The 26918-nt window shown below is 33.0% G+C and overlaps 1 long non-coding RNA gene across 3 annotated transcripts in view; it reads right to left on the reverse strand.

Moving 5' to 3' along the window:
• The window catches only part of LOC306658697, a 284777-nt gene that overhangs the window by 113564 nt on the left and 144295 nt on the right, over positions 1-26918 (reverse strand). For all 3 annotated transcript variants that reach the window (XR_013763125.1, XR_013763126.1, XR_013763127.1), the window contains exon 3: positions 19450-19547. This is a non-coding gene — a long non-coding RNA (uncharacterized lncRNA). The remainder of the gene's footprint in view (positions 1-19449; positions 19548-26918) is intronic.

Here is a 26918-nt window from a genome sequence, read left to right on the forward strand (position 1 = left end):
ATAAACTCAAGATTTTTATAATATTACTTTATATAATATTGCCTTTAAAAAATGAAAAAATAAGAAAGAAAAAGTATGTATTTATAGAGTTTATTTAATGTTCTAATTATAATTACAAATTTTTCCTGTGTATTCAAGTCACATTTTGGTGTCATTTACTTATACTAATACAGCTGTGCTCAAACCATTTTTTTGTGTGATTTTATTGTTAAATATGTTGCATTTGTACATATTAGAATCTCAGCTGTAGAATTGTATATATTAATTATGCAAAAGCATCTTTAAGGAAGAAAACATAAGACATATGTAATTGTAGTATTAAAATTGAATACACACCTGCACAATTACCCTTAATGAGTTATTTTTCTGTGTATTTGAATTACTGTTTGATGTCACTTGCTCAGAGGTAATGTAAAAAAAGTCCCTGTATCCTTTAGTATTTCTTGTAGGGCAGTGTGTTAGTCAACATCACACTGCTTTGACTGAAATACTCTACGAGATCAACTTACAGGAAGAAAAGTTTATTTTGGGGTCACAGTTTTAGAAGTTCAGTTCATGGTCAATGGATTCCATTGCTTTGAGTCAGAGGTGAGTCACGAAACCATGGCAGAAAGACAGTAGAGAAGCAAAACTTATGACTTCCTGGAGGCCAGGAAGCTGAGAGAGAGTTGTGAGAGAAGGAGAGGGTCAGTAGGGAAGATGCATCCTTCCAGGGCACCCTCAGTGACCACCTCTTCCATCTATGCTCCATCTCCCCACAGTTCCCACCCAGTCAGTCTACTCAAACTAGGATGGACAGATTAGATGACGGGTCTCATAATACAATCAATTTGCCTCTGAGTGTTTCAGCATTAACACAATCTCTTTGCATTTATTCTATTTGGAATTTGTTGAATTTATTTGTTGTATCAATTATTTTCTTATCAAATTTAACAAGTTTTTAGAAAATATTTCTTTAAATATATTTCTACCTTTTTCTCTCTCCTGGGTTTTTGCTACTCTCATTACATATAAGTAGATGTGCTTTACTGTGTTTAGACATTTCCAAGGCTCTTTTTTGTTATATTGTTTATATTCTCTTTTTTTTTAAACTGTGCAATATCAATTGATGTGTCCTCCACTCTGCTGAATATTTTTTCTGACAGTTCAAATGTATTGTTGAACACTTCTAGTGAATTTTTCACTGTAGATTTTATAGTTTTTAACTCCAGAATTTCCATTAGGTTCTTTTATTTAATTTTTATATTTTAATGACATCTTATTTGAAAGACATTGGTTTTTGTTCACTCCTTAATTCTTTGGCAAGGTTTTTAGTTTTTCGACATACTTATAAAGTAATTTCTTTGAAGTCTTTTTCTGAGTCCAACATCTGAGACTTTTCAAAGGAAATTTCTATCCAGTGGCTTTTTTGTTTATGTTTTGTTTATGAGTCATAGTTTCCCGATTTTTCTTGTTGTTGTTCTTGTTATTTTTGCATGTCTCCTAATTTGTTTTAAACTTAGTATTTTAGCTAATACATTGCAGTAACTCTGAATACTGACCCTTTAAATAGTGTATCCCTTAACCAAGATATTCATGTTGTTTGCTTAATCATTTATTTATTTAGCGATCCGGCTGAACTAACTCCACAAGATTAATTTCCTCTGAAATGTGGAGCCTGATTTCTCTTTTCAGGTTCTTTTTTTCCTGTTTACATTTTTTTTAACTTGCTACATAGGCATTACCTCTAGGTCAGTATAAACTACACATTAGACAAAGGTATTCAAGTCTTGATGTCCTGTTGGATTATTATCCATTACCATTATATGTGTATGTGCATTTATGTGCTACTGTTGTCACCGTAGTTTAGGGAGTTCATGTATTTGCCTCTAACAGTAGTAATAGAAGTGTGAATAATTTTCTTTCTAATCATTCCCCCAAGGGTAGCTTTGGGTAGGCACTTAATCTCCCGGATATCCAAGGATTCATGATATTTTAAATATTGGTTCCAGGGAATTTAAGAGTAGCTTTAATTTATCCATTCTGGTCGGAGATTGTGCTTAATCCCCTAGTTCAAACAAGAACATTGCACCCCATGTTTTATTGACCTGTATGTAGTGTGTGCAGTATTTTAACACACTTCCCATGACTAGTTCTGTTTGTTCCTAAGTGCATGCTGCCTGGTTCTTACGCACCAACTTTCCAGTAGCAAAGGGTGACCGTGATCTCAGGATGGTTCTTCTTGCCTGTTTTGTTTTCTAATTCTTTCTGTTAAACTTCATATTATTCTGCCTTTTCTTTTTTAGCTACAAGATCAAGGAACTAAAATTGCCCTCCTTTTTTTTTTTTTTTTATAGTTTTGAACAGTGTCTTTAGGTATGAAACTCTTCATGCAAATGCAACCAAACTCTTCAGAGTTGTGGCACTCTTAGTCCTTATGACTCCTTCTCTTTGGGCAGAACTTCTGTGATACCACATCACCACAGCTGGGCTAGAGATTGCAATCCCCTTCTTCCAGAGTTACATAATCCAACCTTGGTAGGGTGATTCTTAGTCTTCTTGGCTTGTCCCTTCTGGTTTGACCTTCCACTAGCCAACTGTGGTATAAGTGTTATTCTGGTGGCATGTACCGGAACTGCTGTACCTGGAATAGAATTTAGCTCAACAAGTGGGGACTGGTAGTGGAAGGCAACTCCAATTCTATCAGTTACGCCTGCCCAGAATAGTACTTCTGCGGCATAGGGCTGAGGGACACAAGTAACACCAACATCCTGCTCCATCTGAGATCAAACTGTGGCCCCACTCTGGAGTTGGAAGGAGGGAAAGCCTCCCGTCTTGATGACATTCATCTGGAGTAGAGAATCAATGATAGATTCCAAATGATAAGGGGAGCTGGTCAAGGCTTCAGCCCCATTGACTCTTGCTCTTCTTATTTATGTTTAGTACAATACCACAAATGAATGTTTTCCCATTTGCTTTATATACCTAATCAATTTTCAGAGACTTTAAATACTTATTTCTTTTTAATTTGATCAATTTTGTTTGTTGAGAAGAGAGAATTTTGTTCTTCATTTTGCCATTAGAATCTAGTTCTGTGGCCCCTGTGTGTGACAGAGACTACATCTCAAATCCTAGTGCACTTATTGAAGTTCTCCATGGGTCGGAGACAACTGGTCCTTGAGAATGCAAATAAGTTTTGAAAAAAATCATATCACAACTCTTTCTATAACAACTGATAAGTTGTGTGGGGGTGGGGGAGAAAGGAGTGCAGAAATAGGTGGTACAAAGGAGAGCAGTAGAATATCAATGGAATATCTATTGTTCAAAGAGTTATAAAAGCATAACACAAAAACGGAAAGTGAAGTTACTTTTTACTTCACCAGTAACTATTTTAAAATATCTACTTTATTCACAGTATTAGCAAGTACAAATAAAATTATGTATAGGTATTTAATATAAATACTTCTGTTAGAATCATTGCCAATATCTCTTGTGCACTGTTAAACCATTTATAAAATTCAAGGGAATCATGCTTTAAATATCAAATTATCATGAGTTTTAAAATGTATTTCCCTTAGCTTCAGAGAAATATAAACTTCCTCTGGCCTTACTCTTTGTGCATATTAAACACTGGTTTAGAATATTCCTTAGTTGATAGTTTGTTCTTACTGAAATGTTGCCTCTAGAGAAATTTCTAATGACAACCAATCCTCTAAGCACTTTATTACAACTGCTTATCAATTAATTAATGAACAGAGGGATATCTTTAATGAAGCTTCTCACCTTTTTGGGAAGGCCAATTTAAAATCAGAAATCCCCTCTAGTGTGAAATAACAATTTTCCACTTTAAGCTAAATGATGTTATCAAAATCAAAGTACCAACTGGTGTGTTTTCTTTTACTGGCCACTTTTCCAGTGTCCATCATTTCCCAAAATGACAGTACCATATGTATATATATCACTGGTCTAACTATTCCTTACATAACTCACTGGAGTTAAATCACAAACCATAGAGAGCATGGCTCTATGTTAACCATCACTGGCTAGAGACAGACAATAAAAATCTCCCAACAAAAAGAACTTTATCCCTCAGCTATATAACTGCCTACAGTTCTTGAGAGATAAGAAGTGGTTCAGATGACAAAGACATTGCAGAATGATAGAGGAATTTCTCTTCTACTATGGAATAATCTTTCTCATAGAATATATCTTTTCTCTAGCTTTCCCTAAAGATGATTACTTATCTGATTATTAATATTATATATTATCTGCCCAGGATATTAATCAGTCAGTGAATTTGATCAATTTAAATTCTGCATAGTTTAGGATTCAAAAGCACTCTTTTGCTCTGTGCAAGAGGCAAAATACAGCATAAATCTCCAGTATCTAACTTGAATAGACAAATGAGCATTGTTCTAGTTGGTATGGTTTTTGACATTCAATCAAATATAATTTATTTTAGTTAAAGAAAAATTAATTTTCAAAGAATTCCACTGTAACCCTTCATTAGTTGAAATATCCTTTTAAAAATGTATTTAACATTTATAGAGTACTGACTATATTAGGTGCAGTTCTAAGTTTTTCACAAACATTCAGTTGATTAAATTCTCAATGATGCTATGAGGTATGTATTATCATTATTTCTCTTGCACAGATAAATCAGCTATGATCTGAGGGTAGCTTTCCACTCAGAATCACAAAACAGGTAAGTGGCAAACCTAAATCTGCAAATTTCAATCTAAGTTCAGTTCCCACCTTTATGGTGTGCTACTTGGCTTTTGAAAACAAAACTAACAAACAATAACCAAAAAATCCTACATTTTCCATCTTATTTCTTTTTAGTCATGTGTTTTATTATCACTATCATCAGATCATTCAAGGACTAAACATTGCTACACAATCTGTTGTGTACAACATTTGTCAAAATTGGCCATTGTAGGAGGTCCCAGGTAAGTATTGCTATGATTATTTAAATGTAACACATATAAAAATTCTCATTATATTACTTTTGAAAAATGTTTTCAGTATGGTTAACAATCTACCATCCCATTGTAGTGAGAAAATTTCATCAAAGATACAAACCAGTTACTATTCTTTCTTATCTTTGTAAGAGAATTCCCATCTCTAGTCTCTTTACCATCTCTAAATATGCAGTGTATTTTTGTGGTTGACGAAAATGTTGACGATCTTTGAATTTGTCATACTTGAGAGTTCACATAGCATTTATTTGAAATTAAGAGACATCAAACATTTTAAGTACAAGAATAAGAAACAATTTGTCCATACTTATGTTTTTGGTAAATCTCACCATGCAAGAAAAATTGTCTACTTTAAAATATAATGTGAAGACCCAGTTGGGATTTGTCTTTAAAAGCAGTGAGAAGCCAATAGGAGTGAATGTACTAAAAATATTTAAAATCCCTAGTTTATTTTAATGCTTTTGAAATTTTGTTTCTAGTAAGAACTATTGCTTTTCTATTTCAATTATTAAATTACAGTAAAATCTGTATCTAATAACAATAAACTTTGTGCTGCATAAAATATTTCCCATGTATGGCATACTTTTATTGGCAATATTTATGTGTGCATTAATAATACCAAGAGTACTATTGAGGTCACATTTATTTTAAATAAATGGAAATATTATCATGAAATCAATTTTGTAAAGGGAGAAATTGGAGATAAAGAGGGTTTGGATTTCCTAAGGCTTCAGGAAACTGTTATACAGAGTCAATTTTTTCAAGCTATATTATACCTCTTCATTCCAGATTAAGACAAAACAATTCTGTTGAAGCTTATAAAAAATGTCTGTGCATGCTTGTTTGGGCAGGTTAACTGAAATAACTACTATTACTACATTTTTCAACCCATTATTTAAATAACACATTTCACTCTCTTAAATTAGCCACACTGTTCTTTTTTTTTAAATCTCTTCATACAACCAAAATATTGGAAAACAGTGGGTTACAACAGATTTTAATCATAATTTTCCTATTGCTCCAGCTGTATAAATTGGGGATATACAGATAAATGACAATCTTTGACACCAAAAACCACATAATTAAATGGGATGATATGAAGATAAATAAATATGAAGAAACATTATAAATACTAGAAAAAAGGTTTTTTTCCAAGGTGGATTATTATTGTTTTAAACTTTTTCGTCTCCTTTTCAAATTTCTGCTTTCCGCAATGTTTTCAAAGTCCATATATCAGTTACACATTTATCTACAGAGCATATTATTTGCTCAATTTTTATTAGAAACAGGTCTTTGATTTTAGGCGGCAGAGTGACAGATATACATTAAAATTTCATTTGGGATATGTAAAATATACTAGTAATTTTTATCTTAAACCTAGAAGAATTTAAATATAATATTTTGATGGTTTTATTTGTAACGGCTAAAGATTCTCCATTGAAATTAATGGAGTCTGATTTACTACAAATGCCCCACTGAAATAAATGGAGTTTTGTAGTGATTCATCCCTACTGGAATGAACAGCATATGTAGCTTATAGATCATGTAGAAAAGGAAGGAGTCTATTCAATCAGTAAGCCTAAGTTGCCTGCTTGGGTAGAATATAGTCCTCAAATAGAGGACAAAGCATTTGATCTTAGCCAAAAGGCCACGAACAAAAGCTATTTTAATTTATTGCAATTAAAATGAATGGGATTCAATCTAACACATTTATGAGGATGCGATAACTATCGAATCACATTCATTTCAGTGGGGTGTGTTAGTCATCCAATTCTATTCATTTCCATGGGGATCCATTATTTATTGAATCACATTTATTTAAATGGGGATTCATTAGCTAAAAAATCTAATTAGTTTCCATGTGCATGCATTAGCTATCATGTCATCCTTCCTTTCAAAGACAATTCTCTAGTTATCAAATCCCATGCATTTATGTTTGGATTGGATTCTAGAGTTTGAAAAAGCTGTTATTCTTAATTAAATGGTTGCAATAAACTGTTATCGTTACTATACTGTTGCATATTTAAGACTATTTTCTAAATATCCAAAGACTTGAGTTACCCTGGTTTTCAGCAGCTAAATGAAATGATCTCTCAAACAATAAAACATTTAATTTAGCAGATGTCAAAAGGCCTCATATGATTTTTAAAATATGAGACTGGTATTCTAGGTTAGGCTGCATCATTTTTTCCTGAAACCTAGCCATTAGGTGAAGTTTTCATGTTCATAGAGGATTTCAAAATGAGGGAAATGTCAACCTGCTAAGAGGCCGTAACATTAGGCCCTTAGATTTATGAGTTATGTACACTAAGCTAATGCAATAGTATATGTGTCATTAGAATCATAATTGGATGGATTTCATTGTCATTTCTTGGCCACAATTCCAACTTCTCAATTATTTAAAAAAAGAAAGAAAGAAAGAAAGAAAAAGCCATGCTTTGGAGAAACCAGAACTTACTTCTGCCAGGTTTCATCTCACCAAGTTAAAAATATCATTGGATATTATCCATTTTTTAAATAGATTAAGGAACAAATTAAGTTACTTTAGAGCAACTTATACAGCTTTCCTAAATTATCTTGTTACAACTCCAATATATGCAAGACATCTATGGTTTTCTCTGGCCTTAAAATAAATTATGTTTAAGTAATAAAATTATTTAACCCACCTCAGTTTATGAAAAATGTAAGAACATAGTAAAATGTGAAAAATATTTTATGAGTAATATCTTAAAGCTGTGCTGCCACAAAAAACCTTCTGGATTAACATGTGTTTACTGCTTTGAGGTGTTTATTGAGCTTTTTTCACCTCACCACTATATTTCTCTGACTGGATAACCATGAACACCTTATTTCATTTACTTTAAATTTACCAAAGCCATTTTTGTCTGAGGAAAATTTTTTGAGAAAAATACATGACAGATGTAGGAACTATATTTAGGTAATTCTTCATAGCAGAATGAACAACTGTTTGCAAGTTAGCTGCTAATAACTTTTAGATTGTTTTATAGTTAAGATGAATGTAGTGCTGGGGATACAGCTCAGTGTTAGAGCACTCGGAAGGCAATCATGACACCCTGGGTTCAACCCCTAATATTAAAAAAAAAAAAGATGAATGTAATCTTATAAAAGTATTTTGTAAGGTTTGAATTTTATATTCATTATTGTATGTTTGAAATTAAAAAGAACATAAAAACAAATATTAAATTGATAAGTTGAAAAATCAGAATGCCTAGTATTATGTGCCACCTCTCTTACCATTTGTTACCTGCAAGACTTCTAGTAGTCTAATTTTCTGATGTTCCTAGTTCATCTGAAAAATGATGGAAAGAATCAAAGCTATCTCATAATTGTTGTAAGAATTATATCACAGGATCTTCGTAAACGGCTTATTGTAGTATTTGTGCACATATTCACTGTAATATCTATATAAATCTTTGGTATATATATGTATATACATACATAGTATATGCTTAGTATAATGATTTTATTTTACTAATTTTTTTAAAAGGTAAATAATCAGTTAGTAATAAACTGTAATCCAAAGTGGTGTCTTTCATATTTTCTTAAGTAAATTAGCAAATATCCACCATATTTTAAAATATTAATATCATTATAACTCTTAAAAAGCATTAATTTTTGCAAATGTACACCTTTTGTTCTGTTCACTTATGTATTTAAGTTGCCTAGCTGTAACTGAAGGCAAACAAAGATAATCCCTTTATCAGTAAATTGCATTCTACAATGATTTTGAAACTTAGAATGTATTTTCCCATGAACGTGAAATTCAACAGGTAGTTCTAGCCTTCATCTTAGTAAAGCATGTGATTAAAAGGTTGGAACTGAGTGATGGAGAGAGTAGATGGACAGAGTTACCCACAAATAGTGCACAAGGACCCTGGATTGCTGAGAGGTCTACAGGCTAGTGAAAGTGCAATTGGGGTGATGGGTCTTTGTTCAGAAACTTCAACACCAGACTGAAAGGATCAGTGCCTTAGTGAAGAGGGTTAGGGAACACATGCTTCCTGGTGGACTTGCTACTGATTATGGTCATCTAGCAATTTCAAGGAACAGCCTATGCTAAGTCTCATGAGCCATACTTACCCTTACTACCTGTCATTTTAATTTTTATCTAGCTATTATGTTGGATAGAAACAAAAAGGAGAGATTCTGAAAGAGTGAATCTTCCAAACACCTGAATATCCAAAGGGAAGTTTCAATCACTGGAGCAAATGTAGAGTATCAACTTCATCTAATTTGATATCCATTATCCCTCTTATGTTTGAGAAGTATAAAATCAATTATAGTACAACATGGATCCTTCATTTTCTTAGAATGTCATAGAGTTGAATAATTGAGCTTTCAACAATGTTTACATTAAGTACCATTCACATTGTTTTGGTGCACATACATCCCAAATATCAGCTTCTGAGGTCACACAACCTTTAAACCCACATCCCATTTAAATGGTAAGAACTAAATATTTCATTAGATTTCTTTCCCCAGATATTTCTGAGAATGCTCAGTAAGTTTGTTTCATGTTCACTAAATATATAGAAAATATATTCAATCATTCTTTTTATTGTACTTCAAGTTCAATTCAAAAAGGACCATACAACCATAGCAACCCATAAGCTCTGATATTCCGCAAGGCCTAATATTCTAAGCATCACAGCTGAAGTGGGTCTCAGGGGAACAGCCTCTGAAAGCCACTGCACTCTGATGAACCACTATGACTATCTCACTAGGCTTTTTGGATGTTTCTTCCTGATAAAAGTCTCTGATTTTCATTTTCTTAGAGCAGTTACTTTCAAAAATTTACACTTTTAAATTCTTTCATCACCCTTTGAGGTGTAAATCTTATGCCAGTTTTGTATCATTTTTTTCAAGCTAGGAATGTCTTTCTCTAGGTCTTGGAAACCATCCCTTTGAAATATAATCACCAGGAATGTTAAAGCATCTATCTCCCAGTCCCTGTAGGATGGCAGGAACCTAACTTTGAGGATAAGTAATTAGTTACCTATATGATAGACTAATCAAATTAAGCAACCTCCCCTCTCAACATCTGCTGGAAGACAGGTCTAGAAAACAGAGATTATATTATAGACTTCTTTTGTGACTGATTCACTGTATTCCATGGGATACATGCTATAATACACAGAAGCAGCTGCTAAAGAGCCAAAAATACATTAAGAGAATTACATGTTAAGGATTCACTCTTTTTGCTTCACTGACAGAAGAAAGGAAACTGTCTTGTAACATGATTGTTTAGTTATTCTGTGGAGAACAGAAGTCTTTGCACTTAGAACAGCTTACTCTTCAAGGCAAACTAAAATTAATAATTCTGAGACAGTGAAAAGATCAGATTTCATTATTTCAGTCAATATCTGTGGGTATAATATATCAAAGATCATGTTTATATTTGCATGAAAATACTTTTATCTCAGTCTATGTCAAAACAGTCAGAATTCACATCATGACAGCAAAATTACACAGTATCAGATCTGAGTTCTAGTTCAAGTTCTTTCAAAAGTAACAATATCTTGAGAGAACACATTTCTTCTATGAATATCTCAATATTCTCAGTTATAAACTGAGTTTGTTGAATTACCTAAATTCAAGATAATATATATTTTACTAATACTTAACTCTGTTCTATTTCAGAAAACAAATGGAAGAAAAAATTTTATTTTTTTATTTTTAATTTTGGTAATTTTCTTTAATATTAATTACTTGGCCTCCTTCCCTCCCCTGGCACAAGCAGCTCTTAGAACTCTAGTTCCAACCTATCTGTATAACTTCATCTCTGCCAAAGCCCTCTCCTTTTCCCTGTGATCCTTTCATGCTGAATTTTTCATGAATGTCTCAAATGCCAGGACCTCTTCTACTCCCTATGATGGAATTCTCTGACCATGATTTTTTGTCTGACAAAATTCTACTACTTTCTGAAACTACTCAACTTCTCTCTCCTCTGTTAATCAGCCTTGACAGAACTGCTTTAGGCAAATTCCAGTGTCTGCCTTTTTTTAATCAATTGTTAAAACTTATAGGAGCCCATTGTTCTGGACTGAGCCCCAATATAGGCCCTAAAAGACAAGGCCAAACCAAAATGGTGTCACTCATGCTAATGTCACACATTCAAACTTTAGTAAGAATGAATCTTAAAAACACCCCAATATCCAAAGGGAAGTTCCAATTAGTGTAGTGATTGCTGATTATCAGCTTCATTTAATTTGATACTCTGCATCACTCTTGTTCCCAAATGTAAATGTTTTATTATAGAATGAAGATTAAGTAGAATTGAGAGAAAATAAGAGAAAATTTGAGACCCCATTTCAAAGGATTTGTACAAAAATGGCTTGAGGCATTAGGTTGTTGTCATGGGCAAAATGAATATGTTTTTAAGAAGTTATGACAACAATAAAACTCCTGATCTGTTGATGGATCTTGGTTATGAAACCAGTAACAGATTTAATTGATTTGCAATTATACAAAAGGATATGGATGCTGGACTTAGGACAAAGGGGATCTCGGGTTATATATCTTTTGATCATACAGTACTGGTAGAACAGGCTTTAATTTTAGGGCAAAATAATGAATTAACTTATCTAAAGATATTTACTAATTAATATTAAATTCAATATAATAAAGTACTACATGGACAATGAGCAATGAAAGCATTTGTAAAACAAAATTATTTCTTGTAGAAAATGTTAAAGTATGTATATTACTGTAAATTCAAAAAATATAATATTGTGGCTTTATTATGCAAGCATTTTATGTAAGTATATTTTTTTCCTGGTGGAATTGCAGCACTTATGAAAGTAGGAAGAAAAGAGAATGCAGAAATAGATATTTATTTTGGGATCAGAATATTTCAGCTTCTATTGGTAACTATTAGATATTTTCAGAAGAGACCATAGCCTACACCTAAATTTTCAAAGACAGTACCATACGAACTATAATTTTATATGCTTTTAATTAGCAATTTTTAATACCTTATACTGCTTTGATGACTTTTTTATGCTACGATACCTCCTCCATTTTTTCCTCCTGAGAAGGTGTACCACATATCATGTGGCTGATTGTTGGCACTTTAATTTCAACTACACTGGCTTTTGAAAAGCACCCTGTACAATTCACAGTTTCTATTTTGTTGTTCCTATAACAGCATTTTGAGATATGCAGCAGTACACACTGTGCATTTTAAATTAGACTCTGTCTTCCTCCCCACTTCTACTGCCCCCCATTCAATCATTTAGCTTTCTGGGGGCTTCATCATTTCTGTTAATAGAAAGAAGACATTTAAACATTTGTGCAATCATTGTATTTGCAGTCTGATCCATACGCTAGCTCTAGTACAAGGACATTTAGTCATATATACCACAGCACCTTCTTTTCAGTACACCTTACTATTCATTACACAGGAGAGATTATTTTCTCATCTAATAGGGTGATAAAATAGGCACTTATATTTGGAGGCTGAATTACCTGGACATAGTTGCCTCAGAAATAATTCCCATTAGATATCTTTGCTACTGAGTATCTAATGATTAACAATTCACTCAGAAAGTACATTTTGTCATTTGAATTGGTGATTTTATTTTTAACAAAGATCAGCACTAGAAAATTATGAAACTAGCTTTAGGAATTATTTTGAAATAATTTTTTATTTTCCTAATAATTATAGAGTCTCACATTTCTAATTTGTTTTTAACATGACAAAGGGCAATCACAAAATTGTACTAAAGTTTTAGGTTAGTTATATTAGTAAGACTTAGTTTCCATCTTGAAATTACAACAGGACTCCAAATAAGATGAAATATTCCCAATGAAATACTTTTTTGGAAATAATTTCCTATGTAACTACATCCCTTCCAGGAATATCTCAACATAAAAAAAAAATGTATGGGTTATTTTTCTCCCAGAAGTCACTTTGGGAAGACAGTTTTTAATAGTGTGTATAGCACATACATTCGATTTGAATCTTAGATTTTATTTGCCTGAATAATTATTGTCTTCAAGAATTTTTTTAAGGTTTTACTTTTCAGAAGATTATTTCTCAAAAATACATAGTAGTCTCAAAAAAAAAAAAAAAAAACCAAAAAGCTCATGTAATCATCACTTCTTCAAACCCTAGTAATGAGAATGTCTTCGGTACATTCAATTTGCAGATTTACGTGAAAAAAATATAAATTTAAAGGTTAAATTTTATGATCAATGGACAATTTAAATTTTTTGTCAAATCTGCTAACTTTTCAAATGCTCTGAATATTTTCTTGAAACTGTTACTTTTATTTCGTCTTGGAGGACAATGTAAAATCTGACACTATTTTATTTTCCATGATATAATGGTAAACATGTGGAACTGATAACATAAACTTTTTTTTTTCTTTTTTGTATCAGAAAAGAGTTTTGACATAAGGAAAAATAACAGGAAAACAAATTATGGAGGAGGGAGAAAAATTTCTTCACGTGTACTGCTGGATCGGTAAAAATACATTCATTCAGAAAAGCTCAAGAACACGATAGCTTGTGGAATGATGAGATGGAAAATGAAGGTCGGAATTAGGAACTATGGCAAAAGGAAAGCAATATGTTTTAATTTACTTGCAGCAGAACAGAATGTCGTCTTCAAAGACTCCAAAGTCAAGTCGTTAAATAATAAGGTAGTTTTTATTGAGTAGAAATGCAGGATATCCAATATAAGTAGATAGTAGGCCCTGGAGGATTTACAGGACTTAGGGGGTTTTAGAGTCAAAGAGCTAACTAAGCCAGTCCTAAAAGACCTACCCCTGATATGAATAAATCCCACATCTGCAAGTTGTTTGGGAAATTTGCTTTGAACCTTGTGAGGTGCTGTAACCAAATTTCCTTTCCATGGGCTTCATCCTTGTTTGGATGGTATCTCGTCTCTCTTTTTCGAACTGTTATGTTTTAGATGTATGTATGCTTCTCTCCGTATATTTAAATTAACTGCTGAAGTATTTCCAATAGCAATATATGATTTTCAGATTGTAAATGTTATATAACTGTGGGATCAAACACTGCTGTTATTAAACATGATTTAAAATGGAAATATCTTTGTTACAAAACTGCATTCTCATATAGGTATAATTTTTCAAAGTATTCAGAACAAACTCTTAATATAAAAAGCAAAACAAAAATGAACCTAATATGATTCAACACGTGATAAGGAATTTTATGGACAGAAAATTCAATAGCTGGTCAAAATATGTTTTGTACTCTGATAGGCAGTGTGAGGCATTGTTTAGATTTATTATATTTCTCTCCAGTTCAATCTCGTCTTGTAGCTTTTCTTGTCTCCCATGGGTCCATTTCTCTTGGTTTGCTTTGTCTTCTGTGTCTAAATCCTGAAATCTTCTTTCTTTACTTTCTCCCATTCTTTCCTTATAAAAGGTTTCTGTATGTAAGTGCTTTCCAGTCATTTTAATTTTTTAAACAAATAAAAGAGAACTGCATGCATGTATTAATCCATTTTTAATAGCCACTACTGAAAGACAGGGCATTTTCTTGGTATTGTTTTGAATTGCTATTATCTTAAAAGAGTTTTATTTTTATCTGTATCTATTGTGACATCCAGTTAAAATGACAAAGACTCCCATGCTGGGCAAACTGAAGAAACCCTTTAGTTCGCTGAATAAAGGACTGAGAATGGCAGCAGGGGATTTTTTAAAAATATTTTTGTTCATATTCTATTGATGCTATAGTTCCTCTTAAATAATTTCCATGTACTATTAAGAGAACATGGTATTTATTATACAGATAACTTTTTCAGTTTGTTAGAAACTTATGTAAGATTTGGCACATTGCTGCCATCTAGGGACAGAAAGCAAATACTGATTTTTAACTTTAAATGTGTGGCTGACACTTTCACATATTTCACATTACCTTTATAATCATCTAGAGAATAATCATATTTCATTTATACATGGAGTCTAATTATTAACATCTCTTAAATATCTGCAAAGAATCAGATTCAGTGCACACAGGTTCCAATGTCATAACATTGTATGGCTATAGTGTATAGTCTCTTAAATTAACTGATAAAAAATAGTTCCACATACCTAACTTTTAAGATAAAGAGTAAATAATGTACAATTTTTATTATCAGTCCCATTTCAGAAAAGAGGAAATGGAAGCTAAGAGAGGATCCCTGTTTTGCCCGTCACAGAGATGATCAGGATGTGCTTTTTTTGAGGGTCAGTGTACTGATTGCACTCTTGTGGATCACTCTCCAGTACTTTCCAGTGAGAGGAAGATGAGAATACTTGTTTAGAAGAACTTGCTCAAGTTAATAAGTAAGTATTAAGTTACTACATAATCAGAACTCTGACCATTCATGCTTTCAACAAATATTTAAGGGTCTACTCTGAATCAAAAACAATTCCGGGAATAGAGAACTTTCTGAGGTCAAAAAAGACAATGTCCTTTCGCTCTTTGAGCTCACATTGTAATGCAGAGAATAGAACACAAGCTGTGCATAAATGTATGGAAAAGATCAGGTCAGGGGGTGGAAAGCATATAATTGATATGATAGTGCAGATCGGGCACTGCAAATCCTCATGCAAATGTAAAATAATGTGTAATCAGTGCTATCAGAAATTCTAACTTAACTAAGAAGGCAAACTAAATGGTGTTTAAAAAAACTGTACAATATAAAGATAAACATATAAGACAACAGAAACAGAAAAGCACTTTACAGTGTTTGTAGCCCACACTTTACACCTGTGCTTCAGAGGTGCAGAATTAGTAAAGTTCAATATTAGCTAGAATGCGAAAGGATGGTTTCACAAAGGCTCCAGTTCTCAGCAAAGTCTTGAAAGTATGATTTTTATTGACACAGTACTGTGGAAAAGAAACCTTTTTTTTTTTTTTTTTTCAAAAACTCCATTTCGGGGAATAATGAAGGAATGAACCTTGTAGTATCAAGGTGCAGGATACATCTTTTTCTAACATGAGCATTTAGCGCCACTGCAGGCTTTGTTAGATATTGCACATCCAAGCACTTCAGGATCTTTATTTTATTTTTTTGCAGTTGGGGGCAGGGGTATGTGTCATGGCTCTGTGTCCAGAACCACATTTCTGTCTTCTTTTAATAACATTGTATTAAAAAAAAAAAAAACATTGATTACGTATGTGCATTTATTATTATCCACATTTTGAAACACTTATTTATTAAAAAACAGCAAGTAATTTAGTACACATTAAGAAAAAATGTAGCAAATAAAAGATAATGTGAGAAGCAAATAATTGCTTATAATAGTATTCTCTGTATGAGGTGGAATTTCTTATTGAAATATCTTCATCCTTAAAAATTCTTGTATTTTAATCAAACTTTCTACAATTAATCAGTCAATATTCTTTTAATACATGAATTCAATTTTAATTTTAAGAAGAATAGTTGTTTATCAGGAAAAGGGTCACTTCTGCCTGGTGCTACAGTGCATGCCTGTAATCCCAGCGGCTTCGGAGGTTGAGGTAGGAGAATCTGGAGTTCAAAGCCAGCTTCAGCAAAAGTGAGGCGCTAAGCAACTCAGTAGACCCTGTCTCTGAATAAAAATACAAAAGAGTGCTGGGGATGTGGTTCAGTGGAAGTGCCCCTGAGTTCAGTCCCTGGCAGAAAGAAAAGTAAGAAAGAAAGAGAGAGAGAGAGAGAGAGAGAGAGAGAGAGAGAGGAAGGAAGGAAGGAAGGAAGGAAGGAAGGAAGGAAGGAAGGAAGGAAGGAAGGAAGGAAGGAGAAGAAAAAGTGTGATTTTACACTTTTTTCACAAACAAATGCCCTGTGTTCAAGAAAACGATAAAGCAGTATGAGAAATCATACTGTTTTTTCTTTTTGCAAATGAGAGTATTTTGTTTCCTTGTTTGTTAAAGTCTCCTCATTCCAGTTCTAAGTGCATCATCAGAGAATATTAGACCTATCCGATTTTTAACATCTCATATCAAATATTAATAAGCAAAACTATATGGTTATTCCTTTCTCTTTTCATAAGTTATGAAGATAGAAACATAGATATTTGAGACAAAGCTAATTTTTAAATGACTTGTATGCTTATATTCATTTCCAAGTTACTTTCACAGAATAGAGATTTATCTCTAAATTGGTTAATTTGATGAGTGTAAATACTCTATCCTGAAACTAAAACTCAAAAGTGATTTTTCTGATATGAAACTGAGCCAATAAATTGACAAAGTGTCTGTTCACTTATCTGTGTAACTTGGCCACACTTGACTCTCTGTATAAAGGCAATGATACTAATTAAAAGCGCAAGTATAGTTCAGCCATTATTCAGACAAGGAACAGAATTAAAACAAAATTTCTAGTTTTATTCATCTATCATGAATATTATTATAAAATGCATTAGGTAAACTATATTACATTTTCTTCACAAATTAAATGAAGTATAAGCTAAACTGCATTTTCATACAGCATAATGTTAGAAAGGTAATTTTTTATTTAAGGCCTTTCAAAGTTGTTTGTCACAATTTTTAAACCTTACTGCTCTTTACAACTTTACTAACTTAAAATGATTGAGATTGTTAAGACAAGGACTATAATATGCTGCATCTGATCTTTTTAATTTAAGTTTTACTGTAAATAATCTGGAGCATGCCAGGGAGGAAGCATGGGCAATACCTCCTTCAATTCTATTTCTAATTTTAGAAGTAAGGAGATACTCTGTATTTGTTTCTCTATGTTAACTTTTTAACTATGATTTCTTCTGGTCTCTCTTATGAATATGTTTATTTTTTGTAACTGGTTTTATAACTTTTGGATGCACACTTATATAGATGAATCAATTTAAGAGTAGGGTATGGTCAGAAGAAGATTTTCCATGGGAGGTATATTTCTGCTTTGAGAATTATTGCTTCATTTGTTGAGCGTAAGGGTGATGATAATGGGGAAGGCAGGGAGGGAAAGCATTCAGAGGAGAAATGATTGGGTTCTAAGAGTCTTAACCCAATCAGTGATTCAATCCTCTGACAGTGATTAACTGAGTGGTAACTGAAGTGGTAGGGTGTGGCTGGAGGAGGTGGAAAATGGGGGCATGACTTTGGGGTATATACTTGTATTTGGCAGGTGGAAACCTCTCTCTCTCTGCTTTCTGATCATGTGAGCTGGTTCCCTCTGCCTTACTCTACCACCATGATGTTCAACCTTACCTCAAGTCCTGAGGAATGGAGCCGGCTGCCTATGAACTAAGACCTCTGAAACCGTGAGCCCTTGAATAAACTTTTTCTCCCCTAAAATTGTTCTGGTCAGATCCTTTAGTCACAGCAGCAAAAAAAGCTGACTAAAACGGTATACATTTTGTCTTTGTTGAGGGAGGTTTACTCTGCTTCCTGGTACCATGTCCTGAGCCACTTTCCATCATGATATCCTTACCTTGGGAGTCAGCCATCTATCAACAAAGACCTCTGAAACCATGAGACTTGAAATGAACTTTTTCTCCTCCAATTGTTACAGCAATGAAAACGCTAACTAAAACAATATGCAATGAGGAAAAGGAGCAGATATGAAGGAAAAATGAAATTCAATTTTATGTTGAATGCCTTGAATGGAGTAGACAGTTTATTATTTTTTTTTAATAAACACGAGCGCAATCTTCATTTAGAAATGTAAATTTTATAAGTACAATGAGAGAGGCTCTGGAGGAAAAAATAAAAACATGAAGATGAGGATTCTTAAGTATCTGGCGTATTTTAGATGTCTGATGGAATTGGCTGAATGGAAGAACAAATCGCATACAAGTACTGGCTATATGTTAAGAATACTATAGTAACGATTCAGTAGAAAGCAATGTAACCAGAAAACTACAAAACAGGAGATCAACATTATAAGTGTTATTATTAGTGCTTATAACCAAAGCATCTGGGGAGAAGGTATGTATGATGGATTCAGAAAAACTTCTATCAGGTGTTTCTCCTAAGACAGAATGAAGTTGTAGGATGAGGAAGGCAAACCTGCTGCTAGAAGAAAGCACTGGAAGTGACCAAGAGAGCCCTCACATTCCCCTTCGTGTGACTAAGCTTTAGATATGCTTCTTCCTGACTCTGAGCACCTCACCCACTTTTCTTAGAGTATTTGCTTTAGAAAACTTGGAGTCAAATTATTTCTCTGACATTTTGAGATGTGACTCTTCTATATCACAGGACTGACTTTCTGGAGGATATTGGGGTCTTTGAAATGCAATCATAAAAGATTGAGAGCTCCTGTTTCCCAAGCTCTGTGAAAGGGTAAGATCCCAAATTTGAAAAGTGTTAATTAGCAAACAAGAATGGTCTGATTAAATTGATCACCCTCCCCACCAACTTCTTCTAGTACTTTTCCACTGGCTTACCCCAGCACTTAGATTTTTCTCTGCCTTTGTTTGAGCAGAGTTGACTTCTATTTCTCTCCCTGCTTTTTGTCACTATGTCCAAAATACCCAACAGAAACAACTGAAAAGAGGACAGTTTATTCAGGGCTTACCATTTTAGAAGTCTCAGTCCATAGAAGGATGACTTCATTGCTTTGGGTCCAAGATGAGGCAGCACATCAGGGGGAAATGGTCCAGCAGAGAAAAGCTGCTGAGCTCATGGTAGGATCAGAAAGCAGAGAGAGAAAGAAAGAGAAGGGGTCACAGGAAGAATAACCCTTCCACTGCACAGCCACAGTGGCCTACTTCCTCCAGTCATGCCTCCACCTGCCTACAGTTATCCCCCAGTCTATTTAAACTAGGGTGGACTAATTATATTATAGCTCTCACAATCCAGGTATTTCGCCTCTGAATTAATTCTGCACTAATAGGAATTTGGGGGGACACCTCATAATCAAATTACAATAGTCTCTTACTGCAATCATCTCTCTTTTCTCATACCAATAGTGTTCAGATTTCTTCAACTGTACTTGCATTCATTTATGTGTGCATAATTGGTTTTATGCAATTATATCACATGTATATATTCGTTCATCTACCAAACAGTTAAGATACAAAACAATTTCATGGCCACAAGAATCCCATTTTATAGTCACAGCAACTTCCTACTTCACATTTTTCTGTGTCCTGCAAAGTTATTAATCTTTGACAATCACTGATTTCAATTTCTGTTCCTTTGTCATTTCAACCATTTTATATAAATAAATTAACAAAGTATGCAAACTTTTGGGGTTGGCCTTTCTCCCTTGTCATTGTTCTCTGGAGATTTATCCAGATATTATATGTATCAAGAGTTTTTTTGTGTGTGAGAGATAGTATTCCATGGTATGGATGTACCATAGTCTTTTTAACCATTTTCCCATTAAAAAGAATCTAGATTTTAGCTATTCTGAATAGAACCCGTAAAGGCATACCTCCTACTAGGTTTTATTTTTCATTAGACAAATGCCCAGGAGTGCAATTTTTGAACCATGTATTAGTTGCATAGATTTTTTTAACAAACCACCAAAATTCTTTCTTAAAATTACTGTACTATTTTACATACCTATCAGTAATGCATGAGTGGTCCAATTTTTCTGCATCCTTGCCAGTATTCATTGTTTACACAACATCTCATTTAGCCATTTTGATAGGTGTTTAGTGACATGTCATGGTGGATTTTACATCTCCTGATGCTAGATAATGTCTAACATCTTTTCATGTGCTTATTTGCCATCTGGTTTCCTCTTCATTGAAATGCCTGTTCATGTCTGGTAGTTTTCAAGACAGGACAATTTAGACTGTTGCAGTAAACCATAGGCAAAAAAATTGGGAGTTCATGCTAGAAAATGGTTAGCAGGATGAAAAAAAAAAAGATCATAAAATGATCTTTAAAGATTGGTTATTGAGAGGTAAGAATGCGAGAGTAAATTCATTACTAGAGTTTCTGACCAACTCATGTAAATTGAATAAACAATTCAATTGTTTGAGGAGAAATTACAAGGAAGAAAATATTCAACATATTTTTGAAGAAGTCTGAAATAGCTTTAGATACACGTGAGATTATTTTTAAAACTTTATTCAAGGACTCTAAACATCACTTGGATATATAATTACATTTGTTCATTTGGTTTGGAGATTTCAGCATGTCAGTGAAGTGTGATAACTTGGAATTGGTTGAATTTTTTTCTGGAAAGTGACTTGAGGTGGGAAAAATAAATGACTGCAAATAAAGCACAAAGATAAATATTCCATATAGAACTATTTGAAAATATATTGTACAATACATTCTTCTACTTTTTAAAGACAAGGAATAGAGATTGCTACCTAATATGCTTATCAGTATAGAGTCTATTTTTTTTTTTTCATGGATTAGTACATAATTGCACAACTCTTCATCAAACACAAACACACTCATATACAGAAACATGAATCCTATTGCCACGTATAAAATCAAAGAAGAATTCATAGGTAGAATTTATTTAGAATTTCATTACCATATTTCAAATTACAGTACTTTGGGTCTAATTTACCTAGACATTTGAAATGATTCTATGCAACATGTAGGGAAATTAGTGTCCTCTATATAAGAAAAGTGGGGTACCACACATTTTTTGTGCAAATTTGCTGTATAAGAGTATTCATTTTTCATTACTAAACTGGAGAAAAATAACCTGCAGGTGAAAGATCAAATATTTTAAAAGCCAAATAAATACTCCTATAAGTGAATATTTACACAAAGCCTGCAAAATAATGGTTCAGTTGATGTTAACTTGATAAAATCAAGTAAATGATTGTGCTCAGGAGAAGGTGGGTTAGGCTTAAAGGTTAATGGCTGCTTGCATAAGTGTGTACTCTGTATTTACATAGATCCCAATCTCCTTTATGAAGAATTATTCCAATGAAACTAGCAGTTTCTAGTTGCAAGGCCCCAAAACAAGTCCTAGAATGTAAAGACGGGTAGACTATCACAATGTTCACACCAGATTGTCTGCTTTGATGTTGGTAACTGATCACTTTATGTGTTCAATGTACTTCAAAGCACAAACAAAATTGATGGAATTCTAAAAAGTTGAAAGGTTTAAGACTAAGAAGTATTGACTACAACTTCAGTGGAGTGAGGATTGGACTTTAAAAGAAGAGAGCATAATGAAAAAATGAAAAACCTTAAAGGCTAGGGTGTTCCTATAGTAGAGGCTAATTTAAATGTTACTTTTATAATACTGGTTACTAATTTTATGTATATGATTATTGAATAATGTATATTATTGTTTAAACATAAGCAAAAGTGTAAAAGACAAATTAGAGGAAAAATGAAAAGAAAAATTAGAATACTACCATCCACTTTTTAATTTGATAAACAATCATTTTTTTTCTATTTGTCACGTAAATATCAGTCCCATTACAATGCAATACTTTTGTATCTGTTACAAGGTAAAAGATAAGGAAGATTTTGTGTTTCATAAGACAATTCACAGGAAAGAAATATTTAAATGATTTTCACTGACAGGTTTTTCAAGTTTGGTTTATATTTTTCTCAATGTGTAGCTTCTCTGACATGGATTTTTGTAGAAATGTTAAGCTCTACTGATTTAAGTTACAAAAGCCCACCCCCAGCCCAAAGTTCAACTAATGACTTTGGAATGGCTATACTTATTTGCATGAAGATATTGATATGCCAGGTATTTCTTGGATCCTGAGCTGTCAGTCAAACCCTTTATCTTGAATATAATATCTAACTTCCATAGTATAGAAAGCTGTCCATTTATCTAAGACAGTCCCGGGCAGGCAGGCATATGCTGTCTTGGACTACATTCTTTCCTTAATATATAACCCATGTCTCTTGAATTGTCAGGTAATTTGAAAGGAAAAGTATCACTGTACATCTTTCTCATTCAAATTACATTGTCCATCTTCTTTCTGAGCCTGTACTTTGCCTGTGTCTCTGGAAACTCTCTCAGCATATAAAATTAACTAGGCAAAAAATAGGAAAGTTACCTATACCAGTTATTGAAATATGAACCTAAATTCTCAGTCCAATTCCTTTTTATAGTCTGGCATATTATAGGAGTACACAAGCAATTTAACTATCCTGAGAGCTGAGGATTTATAAAAGAATGCTCATTTTGTAAAAATGCTCCGATTTTAAAACCAGGGATGCAGAAGGTAGAAAGAATTAATGAAAGAAAGGTTTTGCTTTGACTGTTAGAGAAGCAGAATCCTCAATTAGACATGGGAGCATACTGACTTGGGGAAGAGGCTGGTGTTTGCAGTGGCATGGGAGAAAACCCCTGGAAGAGCCAGTTTAGAGTGTACTCCTTTATTACGAAGTGTGCAATTACTACATGCATTGTGAGCAAAGCTTGAAATGTGTGTTTGTGTGCGCAACATACATGCACTTTTTAGCAAACAGCTTTGGTGATAAGGAAAAGCATCAAGAGAAGGCACTTGAGTTGACCTGTGTGGGGAAGCAAGGATGAAATAGAAAGTGGAAGTCATTTATGATTACCTCTTTATAAATCTTTTTCTCATGTAGTTCTAAATATTTTTATTTGTTTCCAAATACAACTTAAAGGAAACAGAGTCTCAATTTGAAATGTATCTATGTCAGGGAGGTCAAGACATAAGTCTTTTCCTATGTAAAATGATGAATTAAAAGCTTCCTAAAGTGCTATTGGTCTATGAAATAGTTTTTAGAAATAAGACATTCTAATTTTATGTGATGATTATTGAAAGTATTATTGGTTTTTGTTTCTTTTGTTTTGCTTTTAGAAATTACAATGCAAATGATTTTCAAGCAGTCCAAATTATACATGACAAGTTCCTTACATATTTTTATTAAATGGACCAAGCTTAGAGAATATTTTCAAATAAGTATTTCACTTATTTGATAAAAATGGCATAACATGTACAATAAAGGGACTTTTATTTGCCATGCTTATATATGTGAAAATTTCTATAAGGTACTATTTTACTACAGATCCACATAGCTCAGACAGCCCATCACACTCTTAAAAAAAAATTCTAGATAAAGGATGTACTTATTTTTAAATATCAGTATATTTTTTAAATGTGCTTTTTTTCAAAGACAACTATGGGCAGCTAACACATTGAAGAAAGAAAGGAAGAAAGAGAAAGAAAAGAAATTGAACCTTGAAATCTATGGAAAGAGCAACAATGAGCTCTAGTGGCAAGATGTTATAATGTCAAGCACGGGTGAAATTCAGCAGTGACAGGCAGTTTTCCCTTATACGTTTGGTGAAGATTTCTGAGTCCTCAAAATGAAGATAAATTGGTGAAAATACATAATCCTCTATATCAGAATCTCATTAACTTCCACACAATATTAACCATCTGGGTAGTATATCCACAATGTATATATTGCAAATAATTTATCTGTTATAGTTTTTGCAAAACAACACTGACCTGATTATTCTATTAACAACATAGTTCACACTGGAAATGGCATAACTTATACAACATCTCATCCAGTCGTTCTTAAGTTAGGTTTGTATTTTAAAAGACTATTGATTTATGTACTAAGCATTTGATAATATATGTCTACTATCTCATCCCTCTGCTCTACCATCTGCTTCCTTTCACACACATAGGCGAAACTTTTAGAAAGAAAAAATGCTTTTCTCTAAATCTGACAAAACTCTATTTTAACTTCTTAGTTCAGGTAAGTGGCAAAGTTCATAAAAATATGCCATATTACCAGTTCAAAGAAGGTTTAAGTTTTTATCTGTTCTTATAACTTGGAACAGAAAGAAGGTTTTATTTGTTTATTTTTATTGCTGTGCATTTATCTTAAGATAATTTTAATTTCTGCTGCTCTATCATAGCAGCAACTAACATTTGTACCCTAATGTAGAATTTTCAAACTCTTTATTCATGGAATACTTATTAAGTAACCAAAATGAACTATGCTAGATTTTAGAAGATGTTTATTCAAGGTATTTATTTAATTTTCTTTGAATAGCAAGGTTCCTTTCATTAACACCATTATCCTTACTTTCCTAAAGAGAATCCTGAAGTTTAGAGAGGTTAAGCGAAACACTGCACTCTTAAGCTTCAGGTCAAGGATTTGAACTCAGATAATCTGTGTTCAAATTCTAGGTTCTCTTTCTATCACATCTCCCTGATACTGTGTCAGTTCTTGTTCGGGCAATTCATCATAATTGATATAAAAGTACTACTACCAACTGTATTTTGTATTGCATCAAACTTTGGTATTTATAAACTGTTCTCGCATATATAATTTAAGAATGATTCCTGAAAGTAAGGGAGGAATATTGAATCGCTCATAACATTTTCATAACATTTGTGAATTGTCTTTTTATGCTTCAAGGACTTTTGAATAACATCAGAGAATAAATGTGCTGGTTAGCTAGATTTAGTCATAGTACAATGTATACATACTCAAAACTTTATGTTTCACAAGGTAAACATATATTGTTTATCAATTTAAGAGAACTAAAATTTTAAGAGCTTAAAACTTTAAAAAATGGATTTGATCTTAATGAACACATAAAGGGACATTAGGACATTAGTAAGCATGCATATTTTTGTGACTTTGAAACAGAACATACCTACATGCTTACTTAAACTAGAGAAAAGGAGCAGGGGTTGGGTGACTTAATTCAGGTACAATATTTTGCTCACATTTCTTTACAACACTCCCAAATGCAAGTCTAAAGTAGTCAGGAATTTTGATCAGATTTGAATGGAAAAGGTTTTGAATGTGGGCAGTTCTGCCATATGGGATAACAGCATGGGGCACATGACAAGCACTTCCCACTGGACAAGAGTGTAGAGAGCTGTTTAATACCTGCTAAATACATCAATTAAAAATCCTTACCACTTGTAAAAAAAAAATGCCATTTAAGAATCACGTTATTTTGCAGCTGTTACATTACTTTCCCTGCAGAATTATAGAACTACAAATCCCACTTCAGTCACGTCTTGAGAGATTACCTGTCATGTTTTACCCAACAGCCATATTGTATCTCAAAAAACCTTCTGGGCCAAATTTGTACACAAGCCTCAAGTTAGCTTCTAAGTCAACATACTTACATAATTTTGCATGGCCAAGTTTTGTATAAAATTAAAAATACACAATGAGGACTACAAGTTGAGTGTAGAGCTCAATTAGCATGATAGGGTTTGAAATGTTTCATTCTCACATACTAGTCTAAATTCTTACTTTAAAGCTTTCATTTGAAAGGAAGTGAGCCACTGCATTATCAGAATGCAGGAATGAAATTGTAAACACAGCAAAGAAAGATACTTTATGTGGAATTGAGTTCTGATCACCGGTTTTCTTTTCCTCGTTCTACATTAAATAGCTCTGAGCAAGCAGTGTGCGCAGATGCTATGCTGTGGCAGAGGTAGCCTAGTGTGCCTTTCCATAAGACAGGTAGCTCATGGAGAAAGTGACCCCTGTTGGGAAGAAAGGCCAAGCTGCAACACTGAGGACTTCTTTGTATGCAAAGTTTTAACTTTTTCCTATTAAATATCCTAAAGAAACTTACATGGATTACATTTCTACAATTTTATAAATCCATGGTTTGTTTACTTGTAATTTACATGAATTTATTTATGCATTTTATTTCTGAAAATTCTGTAGTCATCATTCTATCAACATTATTTCTTAATATGCTTTTTCTCATCTCTGAAGGATCACTTAAGTGAAAATACAAATTTCAGGACAAGAAAATAGGGTGCAATTCATTGTTTGACAGGGTAGCATTGGATTGTATATCATTAGGAATTAGGTAAGTTTTTCTCTCTCATTCTCTCTTTGTTGCATTAATTCTCTATCCTATTATTCATTACACTCTCATATAGTTATTTGGATTCTTCAGATTCCAAAATATTTTTTATATTTTATTAATTCCAAAGATCATTAACATTGTAGACGGTCAAATATCACTTCTATGTTGTGTGACTTTAGCTTCTTTTTGAGCTTCTACAATGACATTTTATTAGAAAGACAGGTTATGAGCTTCAAAAGCTTGCCAAAAATCTGTATTCCTTAATT

This window comes from Sciurus vulgaris, assembly GCF_902686455.1.
Source record: "Sciurus vulgaris genome assembly, chromosome: 4".
Taxonomy (NCBI): domain Eukaryota; kingdom Metazoa; phylum Chordata; class Mammalia; order Rodentia; family Sciuridae; genus Sciurus; species Sciurus vulgaris.